This window comes from Perognathus longimembris, chromosome 15 (assembly GCF_023159225.1).
Source record: "Perognathus longimembris pacificus isolate PPM17 chromosome 15, ASM2315922v1, whole genome shotgun sequence".
Taxonomy (NCBI): domain Eukaryota; kingdom Metazoa; phylum Chordata; class Mammalia; order Rodentia; family Heteromyidae; genus Perognathus; species Perognathus longimembris.
Window position 1 is genome coordinate 48,724,165 of NC_063175.1, and position 12,117 is coordinate 48,736,281.

A 12,117-nucleotide genomic window follows, 5' to 3' on the forward strand; every position below is an offset into this window, starting at 1 on the left:
CTTCCCTTACAAGTAAAGAAGTACTATATGGGGCTGGGAATATGGCCTAGTGGCAAGAGTGCTTGCCTCGTATACATGAGGCCCTGGATTCAATTCCCCAGCACCACATATATAGAAAATGGCCAGAAGTGGCGCTGTGGCTCAAGTGGCAGAATGCTAGCCTTGAGCAAGAAGAAGCCAGGGACAGTGCTCAGGCCCTGAGTCCAAGGCCCAGGACTGGCAAAAAGAAAAAGAAAAGAAAAGAAAAACACAGTGTGTGTGTGTGTGTGTGTGTGTGTGTGTGTGTGTGTGTGTGTGTTTACATCAACTTTTTTGTTTTTGTTTTTGTTTTTGTGGTGGTCCTGGATTACATCAAATTTATTTCTAGAGCCAACCTACATGAGTAACAATACTCTCATCAATTCAAACTATTGTAGGGATCATGTTTCTTTTTACATTTGCCAAAACTCATACACAGAAATGAGTTCTGGGTTGCAAAACAGGTTTTAGTGTTTGCACTGGTTTGTAAATTACAGCGTATTTTTAAAATAAATTGAGTTGTTCACATACAGACTAATTTTTGAATTCTTTGGTCTTTAAAAACCTTGGAAAATTATGAGCAGGAGCAACAAGAAATGAGACAAACATGTAGACTGGAACTTTGACATGTTAACGTATTATAGGCCTGGAACTAGTCTAAGGCTTTCTAATGTACTTATCTTTGTATTATGTATTTGTTACCTTTTATAATAATTATTCTATGAAACAGTATTATTCCAAATGGACATAGATGGGACCTGAAATGAAGTGTTAATCTGCAATGTTAACCTGTGAATTTTCAGAACTGTGTTTAAGATTTGAATCCAAGTCAATCTTGATCATTTCACCTTTGTCTTATGGGTTAGGACTTTGGCCAGAGAGGAAATTTTCTTTTTTTCATAAATTGAAAGATGTCCTAAAAATGGCTCAGTATTGGGGCTGGGAATGTGGCTTAGTGGTAGAGTGCTTGCTTAGCATGCATGAAGCTCTGGGTTCGATTCCTCAGCACCACATAAACAGAAAAAGCCAAAAGTGGTGCTGTGGCTCAAGAGTTAGATAGCTAGTCTTGAGCAAAAGGAAGCCAGGGACAGTGCTCAGGCCCTGAGTTCAAGCCCCAGGGACGACCAAAAAAAAAAAAAAGGTTGAGTATTACAGTATTAAATAGCAGGAAGAAAATTGGATAGGGTCACCACTAGACTGTTTGTCAGGAGTAAAGTCACAGGCTGGGGTGTGGCTGAAGTGGTAGAGTGGCTGCTTAGCAGGCAGAGGCCACGAGTTCAAAACCCAGTTCCACCAAAACAATCAGACTGATGACATTTTTTGCTGGAATTAGTTATTATTTTATTCTATATGTGTATAAAATACAATCTAAGCATGGAAATTTCCCAATACAATCTATATATGAAAATTTCCCTCTTCTAAATATAATGCAAAATGGTTATTTTAATTAATTTATAACACAGCCCTCGAAACATTTGTTATTGTACATTTTAAAATATGTATGTTTTAAGATGTAGATGGCAACAAAAAGCCATACTTGATCTAAAAGCAATGCATGGGGCTGATCTTCTAGATTAGATAGCTGCACAACGGAATAATCAAAAGAAAATCAAAGTAAATGAAAAGCATTTCACTGACTGCAGTATTACTGGTTCATAGTAATTGCAGCAAGGAATCCTACATATTTTATTATTTATTTTGAAACATAAATTACACATTTTTTTTTGCAAATCTGCAAATTCTCAGGTGGATAGTAACTGTTGGATCCTGAATACAATTGAGTTGGTTTCTTTTTTTGAAATGACAATTGCTATTTTTTTCAAATTTTTATTATCAAACTGATGTACAGAGAGGTTACAGTTTCATACGTTAGGCATTGGATACATTTCTTGTACTGTTTGTTACCTTGTCCCTCATACCCTCTTCCCTCCTCCCCCTTTCCCTTCCCCCCCATGAGGTGTTCAGTTCACTTACACCAAACAGTTTTGCAAGTATTGCTTTTGTAGTTGTTTGTCCTTTTTTACCCTGTGTCTCTCAATTTTGGTATTCCCTTTCAATTTCCTAGTTCCAATACCAGTATACATGGTTTCCAATATACTCAGCTAAGATTACAGAGATAGTGTAGGTACAACCACAGGAAGGTGATACAAGAACATCATCAATAATAGAAGCTACAGATACACATGGGACGTTGAAAGTACTTACAACTGTGATATAACAATTGTTTCCATAACATGGAGTTCATTTCACTTAGCATCATCTTATGTGTTCATAAGGGTATAGCTATTGGGCCTTGTGATGCTCAGCTATGACTTACCTAAACCTGTACTAATTATTCCCAATAAGGGAGACCATAGAGTCCATGTTTCTTTGGGTCTGGCTCACTTCACTTAGTATAATTTTTTCCAAGTCCTTCCGTTTCCTTACAAATGGGGCAATGCCGTTCTTTCTGATAGAGGCATAATATTCCATTGTGTATATGTACCACATTTTCCTGATCCATTCGTCTACTGAGGGGCATCTGGGTTGGTTCCAGATTCTCGCTATGACAAATTGTGCTGCGATGAACATTGTTGTGCTGGTGGCTTTACTGTGATTTTGTTTGTGGTCTTTTGGATAGATACCCAAAAGTGGGGCTGCTGGGTCATAGCAATTGCTATTTTTTATGAAAGTGGAAATCGGTACAGGAAATCGGTACAGACACATTTGTCTGGCTGGGAATTCTTTCCAATGGGAAGATAGACATGGTAGGTCTAAAAGATGGAAGCTGCATAAAGAGTGGTTAAAAAATAAATGTGTGTTTTGGTAGCCAACACATCTTTCTACAAGCAATTACGGTAGAAAGATTAAAAACACATTTATAATCAGAGAGCTCTCAGGAGAGTTTCAGAATGGAATGAAAGAAACAGGAAAATTGTTTCCATCTTTTTTTTAGAGTAATGACATATAATTCTCCAAAAGCTAAAGAAGAAAATAACTCATTTGCCCATATTGTATTTCCTTTAACACATTCTTGATGTTGGACTTACATATTGTATTTCCTGTAACACATCCTTGATGTTGGACTTATTTCCTCAATGAATTTCTTGTCTCCCCATCCTGTAAAACATCTGACAATTAAAGATGTTTTCCTCTTTAATTTTATTATCATGCATAATCTCATGTTTACTTAACATCATCCTCATTAATCAGAAAAAAACTTCCACTATTATAGATGAGGCACAGAACCATCCAGAAGGAAAGATTTCTATTTCATGGACTCGAAAGTCCATGATAGGTGGAAGTAATATCAGTAGATATAATTAGATAAGTAGATACAATTAGCATATTCCTTCTTTCTCTTTCTTCCTTCTCCCTCTCTTGCCTTTTCTTTTTAAACAATGAGAGCTTATTTCTTCAATATCAAAGAACATAGGCTTATAATATAGTCAAAATATTTCATTTGACCACTTTTCAGTTTGCTATTGCTTCTCATTTTCATTCTATATTATAGGTTCATAATCTCTCTACATGAATGTGCTTCCAAATTACTGTCACATTTTCAAATCTTTTCCTCATTATTAAGAAAATTAAATTTCCTAGGAAAAGAAACTATAATTAATTCTGATTACCATTTATCCAGAACATAAGAAAATAGCACAGAACTATTTTGCAGGGGAACTTATTAAATAAAAGTTGTTCACAGTTTGTTCAAATAAGCAAAAATATTTATACCTGTACTTCTATATTACTTTTGTGTTGGTCCTGGGGCTTGAACTCAGGATATAGGTGCTGTCTCTGAATTTCTTTTGCTCAAGGCTAGTGCTTTACCACTTGAACCACAATTCCACTTCTGTCTTTTTGCTTGTTAACTGAAGGTAAGAGTCTCACAGATTTTCCTGACTGGGCTGGCTTTGAACCACAATCCTCAGATCTCAGCATCCTGAATAGCTAGGATTACAGGCGTGAGCCACTGGTGATGGCTGATATTACTTTCATAAATATTAAAATGACTATTTATTTCATAGATAATTATATATTCTATTCTGTACAAAATATTTAAAATATCCTAGTATATATTCCTTTGCATGCCAAATACATACATGCATGTACCAGACTGTCCACACAATCAGCCATCAACCCTTCAGAGATTTTGAAGGGAACAACCACAACAGTGAAAAAAGAGAGTCAACCCTCAAACAATTTACAGGTTGGTTGAGGACAGATGATATACGAGTAAGCATACAAAAATTTCAGTACAATTATCTTCAGGGATAAACAAAGAGGAGAAAGTGATAAGCCTGCTACAACTCAAAGGTAATGGGCATTTAGACAGTCTTATAAGTTTGCAGCATATCCTCTGCAGGTATAGTTTCATTCATCTTCAGGGATTCTGCAATGCAGCCTAAAGCATGCCTAAAAAGCAGGACACTGTAGAGTCCCACAGGAACCATACCCAAGCGTTGGCTGGATCTAGACCTGAGGCAGGCCACACCGCGGCCCAGCATCTGTGGCAGCACACAGCTCAGCGAAGCCTGAAGGTTTTTCAGCATTTGTTCTGACTAAAAGCTCCCAGAGCAGGTCTCTGCATGCTCTAGATTGAGTTATAAACCTGACCTTGGCGGAATGATCCACGGCAATAGGGCCTGTTGTTGGGCAGGACTGGTTTAGTTTCTCTAGGATCTATCTGTTTGGCACATCCTAGGCAGCAATAAATAGTCATCAAATAAATCAAGGTATGAATGAAAGTGATAATCACTTCTTTGCGGATTGTAGAATAAGGAGAAATGTAAAAAACTGGAAGGGAATTCTGCGAGGATGCTCTTGAGATCTTGAGATCGTTGAGATCGTTGACCACGTCACGTATAAGATGAATGATGCGAATACTCCAACCAAAATGAGGCTTGCTGGGGAGACATCTCATTTCTTATTCCCTTGATCTTCAGTGGAGTTCATTTCCTTTCTATGCAGATGGCAGTTCATCCATGGCGTGCTCTGCTTATCCACAAGCGAGTCTGTAGAGAATAGATCGTCTCTTCATATAAGGTCACTATTTTACCTTATGCATTAGGAAGATCATAAGAAAATCCTGTGGCAGTAAGCAGAACTTAAACAATAGAGTTTTCAGGAGTCATGCACAACTGAGCAAATGAGAAAACAAAGAAATGTAACCTTTAATTCGCGTTAGTTTACACAAGTAAACTTTCACAAAGAAATGTATTTTGAGCATGCAAACTTACCATGTTGCATGTGGAGATTATATAGGAATCTAAGTGAATGAAAGTTCAAGACGAATAGGACACTACCCCCTCTCTCATAAAAGCTAGAAGGACAAGAGATAAATATGTCATTCTCTTTTCTCTAATAATCATCTTAGAAAATTTTGACATTTCCCAGTAAGAATCATGCTACTACTTTAGAGATCATTATGTAAATCTCCACTCATTTAGATTAATTAACATAGAAATGGTCAGTAATTATAAGGAAATAGGATTAAAAACAATTTAGTTGTCACTTATTTATATATCTTTTTTGCATAATGCATCTTCTATCATCCTCAAAAGACAAAACAGATAATTTCAGGAATACTTATGAGTTTCTCCATTTATTTTAAAAGTCTTGCAAGTCAGTGAATTAATTTTCAAATTTAATATTCATGAGCCAATTTTTGTTACTGGTTTATACCTTGATAGCCAGATGTTATTTTTCTTCTATCTGTATTCAAAAATCATCTGAGAGCCAAATGTAAACATAGGTCTTGTTGTGTCTGTGTATCACTAAAAAGTGAATTAAGTTCAGTGAAGAAAGCCTTTAACTTATTCTCTCCTGTGAAGACAACTGTCCAGGATTTCTACTTAAACTAAAATTTTATATCTTCTATATCTATTGTATAAAGGCAGCAATTTGTTTTTGGGTTTTGTTTTTGTTTTTGTTTTTCTTCAAATTTTTATTATCAAACTGATGTAGAGTGGTTACAGTTTCATATGTAAGGCATTGGATACATTTCTTGTACTGTTTGTTACCTCGTCCCTCTTTCCCCTCCCTCCTCCCCCTTTCCCTTTCCCCCCATGAGGTGTTCAGTTCACTTACACCAAACAGTTTTGCAAGTATTGCTTTTGTAGTTGTTTGTCTTTTTTTTTTTACCCTGTGTCTCTCGATTTTGGTATTCCCTTTCAATTTCCTAGTTCTAATACCAGTATACACTGTTTCCAATATACTCAGATAAGATGCAGAGATAGTGTAGATACAACCACAGGAAGGAGATACAAGAACATCATCAATAATAGAAGCTACAGATACACATGGGACGTTGAAAGTAGTTACAACTGTGATATAACAATCATTTCCATCAAATGGAGTTCCTTTCACTTAGCATCATCTTATGTGATCATAAGGGTATAGCTATTGGGCTCTTGTAATCCTCTGCTGTGACTTGCCTAAACCTGTGCTAATTATTCCCAATAAGGGAGACCATAGAGTCCATGTTTCTTTGGGTCTGGCTCACTTCACTTAGTATAACTTTTTCCAAGTTCTTCCATTTCCTTACAAATGGGGCAATGTCATTCTTTCTGATAGAGGCATAAAATTCCATTGTGTATATGTACCACATTTTCCTGATCCATTCGTCTACTGAGGGGCATTTGGGTTGGTTCCAGATTCTCGCTATGACAAATTGTGCTGCGATGAACATTGTTGTGCTGGTGGCTTTACTGTGATTTTGTTTGTGGTCTTTTGGATAGATACCCAAAAGTGGGGCTGCTGGGTCATAGGGGGGTTCTATATTGAGCCTTCTGAGGAATCTCCATACTGCTTGCCAGAGTGGCTGAAAGGCAGCAATTTGTAATGCAGTGGTTTTTAAAGTTTTCTTAGTTTTAGAATCCATTTAAATACTTAAAAGTTATTGAAGAGTTAGGTGTCTATGGTTCTGGCTAATAATTCTAGTTGTTCAGGAGGCTAAGATCCAAAAGATTGTTTTTTGATGCCAGAATGAATAGAAAAGTCCTTGAGATGGAGTCTGTAAAATAAAAAGGAAAAAGCAAAGCTGGAGATGTGCGTCATGAAGTAGAGTACAAGGCAAGTGAGCATGTGGCCCTGAGTTCAAACCCCAGTACCCCGCAATTATACAGATCACAAATCTATCTGTCTATCTATCATCTATCTATCTATCTATCTATCTATCTATCTATCTATCTATCTATCTATCTATATCTACCCATCTATCTATCTATCCATCTATCTCTATATCCTTATGGGAATCATACCTAAGAAAATCTAGCCTACATGATAAACATTCAAGATTTATTTTAAAAATAGCAATTACAGGGCTGGGGATATAGCCTAGTGGCAAGAGTGCCTGCCTCGGATACACGAGGCCCTAGGTTCGATTCCCCAGCACCACATATACAGAAAACGGCCAGAAGCGGCGCTGTGGCTCAAGTGGCAGAGTGCTAGCCTTGAGCGGGAAGAAGCCAGGGACCAGTGCTCAGGCCCTGAGTCCAAGGCCCAGGACTGGCCAAAAAAACAAACAAACAAACAAACAAAATAGCAATTACAAGTTTGTTGTAGGCTAGTAATTATAAATTATATATATATATAAACATAAGATTGTCTCAAAAATTAAATCCAGGGCTAGGAATATGGCCTAGTGGCAAGAGTGCTTGCCTCCTCCACATGAAGATCTCGGTTCGATTTCCCCAGCACCACATATATGGAAAACGGCCAGAAGGGGCGCTGTGGCTCAGGTGGCAGAGTGCTAGCCTTGAGTGGGAAGAAGCCAGGGACGGTGCTCAGGCCCTGAGTCCAAGGCCCAGGACTGGCAAAAAAAAAAAAAAAAAAAAAAAAAAATTAAATCCAAACCCCAAATTTGAATTTTGAGAGGGGTAATAAGACTTGCATTTTCAGATATATTTTTAAATAGATTTCTACTTGGTAGATTTAGCTTCATAAATATCAGCTGGATTCTTATATCAGCATCTGTAGTTTCTGGGTCAAAATGTCATTTTGGTTGAAAAATCTATCTGAAGAAAAATATGGCTCAAAATGGCTTCTTAGTTGGAAAAGACATCTCTTTTAATAGCTTTTTCACAAAATTTTGGTTATTTTTCCTTGATGAATGTAAAAATTCAAGGAAGTATTTTCAGTATAAAATTTAAAGCTGTATGAATATTTTGCATTTGCAACATAATTTTATGGACATTATATTTCGTATTAGGTTTGAGTGGCCCATATTTCAGTCTGAAGTGTCACAGAGCCCAATGCATATCTGGAAGAGGCAGGTGCACTATGGTCTTAAACATGAGATTCAAGCCTCTATGTATGTATTGTTTCCTCTTTTGCCTACTATGTTTTCCAAAAATTTAAATGTGATCTTTGGTGTTCTAACTATATACCCAATCTGTATGTTGCATTTGAAATGCTAAGTAATTTAAAATGATGTTCACACATTAAAAATATGCCTTCCATATATACATATATACACACACTTTGTTATATATACACACATCACATATGAGTGTATATATTAGTGTATATTTATAAGTATATGTATTATGTTTATATAAGTGTATATATGTTTTGTTCATCAATATAATGGAGAAATAATGTGAAGTTTCATTTTGTTGGGGGATTTAAGGTATATTGTTTATAAGGAACATACGTGATTCTGCCAGTAGAAAGACATACATAAATGATTCTTCTATCCTTACTACAATGGATCATTCAGATATTCCCCCTTATTAATAGACACCCAATTGTCTTATATCTGAGGAGCAGTGCTTTGCGTTGCTAGTCAGAAAGCAAGGCAATAGGCCCCACGTGTCTTTTTGTTTGGTAATCAATAGGCCTATCTCCATTCTGGTGAAAGGAACAAGCCTGGCATTTGGGAACCTGGCACTCACACACATTTTAAGCCTTTACTCTTTTCCTGTCCATCAGCAGCCTCCTGGTCAAATGAAGCTTCAGGTTAAGCTCCTTGTAATGTTTCTTCTCTCAGGTACTTGTGAATTTTTCCTGCTCACAAATCATGTAAAGTCCAAGCTGCGTAATGGCCAAAGTAATCAGAAGCACAGCAGAGACGCATGTGACCTTGGCCTTCACTTCTGTCTTAACTTGACTCGGTCACTCAAACGACACACGAAGGCATGTGAAGGTGATATAAGAATTAAAAAGTAATAGTTACATTACAAAGAACTTGGGGATAGAAGAAAGCATATAAGAATTTCAGCAATTTAGACATTTGAGTAAGAAAGGAACTGCTACTAATTACATTGTAATAATAAACATCAGTGGGAAGTATGTTGAGCAAACGATATGTGTACATTAGAGAGCTTAACATCCCATCAAACTTTGTGTCACAAATAGTACAAACTATAAACCCTTTAGATTGGATATGAAGTTATCAAATATGGTCGATTTTATAATACCAACTTACCACATACTCTTCACCTCTTTCTATCAACTGACAAACTATTTAGTGATCATCTACCATGTGAAGTACAGTCCCCCAGCCAACAGCCAAAATAACTGCACAGAACTGTTAAACCTATTTAAAAGCTTATCTCTAATGTTCCCTACTCTTTTGCATGACTTTTTCAAATCTGTAAGACTTTACTCTAGCTCAAAACCCAGTATCTACAATATTCTCATCATTGTTTGCTTTTGTTTTGGGTAATATAAAATGAAGTCATGGCTAATCTGCAATTGTGTCCTCACATAAAAGAAGTTGATTTCATGGACAGGAAGTGGAGAGGTATCTGAGGTGTCCTAAGTTTTCCCTAATAGCAAGCCTCTGCTTGTTATCGTCCTTTCTGTTTGGGACATTACTCCTCCAATGACACTATTTGTGCTGGATTGTGAGCCATTCCCAAATTTTCTGCTTGCTCTCCTTTGATTATGATAATGAGGGTAGAAAACTAAATTCTCAATGTCCCTGGGTATGGGAGTTCACTACTAAGAGATTGTAGCAGCCCTGTATGACTTTTCACTAGACTTATTCCATTGGACAACAAGTAAACTCTTGTTTGTTTAAAGGATTATTATTGCATATTATCTGTCACTTGCAGCCTAATCCACATAATGGGAAACACCTCCTCGTGTGTATCCTTGTATCTTCTCTTCTCTTTTCTTTCCATTCTCATCAGTTACTTGAAATTTACCGCTTGCTCTTTCCACTGAGGTAAGTTTTCATACTTTTGAAAATATTTTCCTTACTAATTTCATCCAAAAAACAGATGAAGGAAATATTTAAGAAACAACAGACATCCATGTTGAAAAACACAGAGCAAAACCACTTGTTGAAATGTCCACTCTCAAGATGCTTGTGCCTATAGTCTGGAGTTTTGGGCATTTCTAGGACTCGAATTTCCTGGTAAGTGGTGAAGCTCAGTACATCCAGCCTGCGTTACGAGTGTGCAAACTGAAAGCTGAATCCTAAAACTGGAATCATGTCAACAGTATCCTCAAACAGTGCTCAGCGCACGAAGTCTGTCACACACGTGTGTGTGAAAAGTTACCCACATGTAACTTCAACCCTTGATCCTACTTGAAGGTGAACAAAGTAAACTTGAAAAAAAATCCTTGAATTCAACTCAACATGATTCCTTTAAAATACGGACCATTGCCATAGCAAACATTTTTGGCCCTAAGAAAATGACATGGGCTGCTGTAGTGTTTTGAAGTGGAGTTAATTTTAGGCAGTTATTTTTCAATGTCAAAAGCAATAGGGAAGTGATTGGAAACAAAATTGGAAAGAAAAGTCTGTGTCTGATGGTAATAGAATTTAACCAGCAATCAGAAGAAATAGCTGTAGAAATTTAAACTTTAAAACCATTAACTAAACATTCATGAGGATAGATGATTTCGCTCTTGGAAAAACTGAGGCTTAGTTTAACTGTTCAGTTATCACTGAGATTTTAATGATGGCTAATTCATGATGGCAAATTAGCATTTTATAGACATCAAATAAAAGCAAAGAAGGCCTGTATAGCTTATCGCTAATTTTAATTTTTACTGCTTGACGGTGGTTTTTTTATTCATCTGCCTAGACTCATGCTTTAAAAAAGGGTCTTTTCAGAAAATATGATCTATTTTGTTATAAAACTTATTATATAAAGTAGTTTATTAAAATATTGCATTGCTTAGAGTTCAAGTCTTATGAGACAATAATTCCCTATATGAAGAAAATAAAGATTCTTTGGTTTAACAGGGAAACAGAAGAAAGGACAGGTAAAGGATGCCAAGAAAGGAAACTAGAGATTTGTTTTTGATGGAGGAGGGCAATTTTGAGATTTGAACTCAGGACCTTGTGTTTGCTAAGCAGGTGTTCTGTCCAGCTCTTTTTGGTTTAGTCATATTTCAAATAAGGTCTCACATTTATACTTGAGTAGGGCTGAACCACAATCCTTTTAAGCTTCCCATGGAGCTAGAAATGACAAGTAAATACCACCACACCCAGCTATTGGTTGTGATGGAGCTTCAAACCAAAGCCTTTGCAATCTCCACCTCTCAAGTAATTAGGATTACAGGTAGGACATACCGCACCACGTGTAGAGATCTTTTTTTTTTTTCTCTTTATTTTCAGAGTTTCTGTGCTTTCTAATGAATTATTTCACATTACAATTTGAAGACCGTGGGAGTATCTATGAAACACAATTAATAGAGCCACTTTCCATTCTTTGTTCTACCACTCTATCATACTGTGAAACTTAGTGATACTCCGTTGTGTGAAAATAGCAATACCTATCCTATTCCATAGACTTGCGATAGCACTCAAAATAGAATTCGAGTGGAAGCCAAAGTAGATCCCACACATTCTAGCAGAGATCAGTCTCCTTGAAGCGGAAGGGTGTAAGGCTTGCTTCTTGCTTTGTGCATTGTAGAAATCAAATTTTAATTCCAGTCACCAATAGCTTTTCATCGTCTATGCCTCTGGCCAGAATTGTTAACAATGCTTTTAGGGAGGACTGTGTTAGAGAACAGAGTTGAGAGGGAGGTGGTGGGAGTCAGAAAGGGAACAGGGAAATGTTGGGGGAGGGGAGGATCGTAGATGTGGTTGCTACTTGATATTTGTACAAGTGAGTGCTTGGTTCTTAATGCAGGGTCCTCCATACATGAAGACTCTGA

At 36.8% G+C, this 12,117-nt stretch overlaps 1 pseudogene; it reads right to left on the reverse strand.

Annotated features, from left to right (window-relative positions):
* Positions 1 to 420: 420 nt before the first annotated feature.
* On the reverse strand, positions 421 to 519 carry LOC125364297 (annotated as a pseudogene).
* Positions 520 to 12,117: the final 11,598 nt, after the last annotated feature.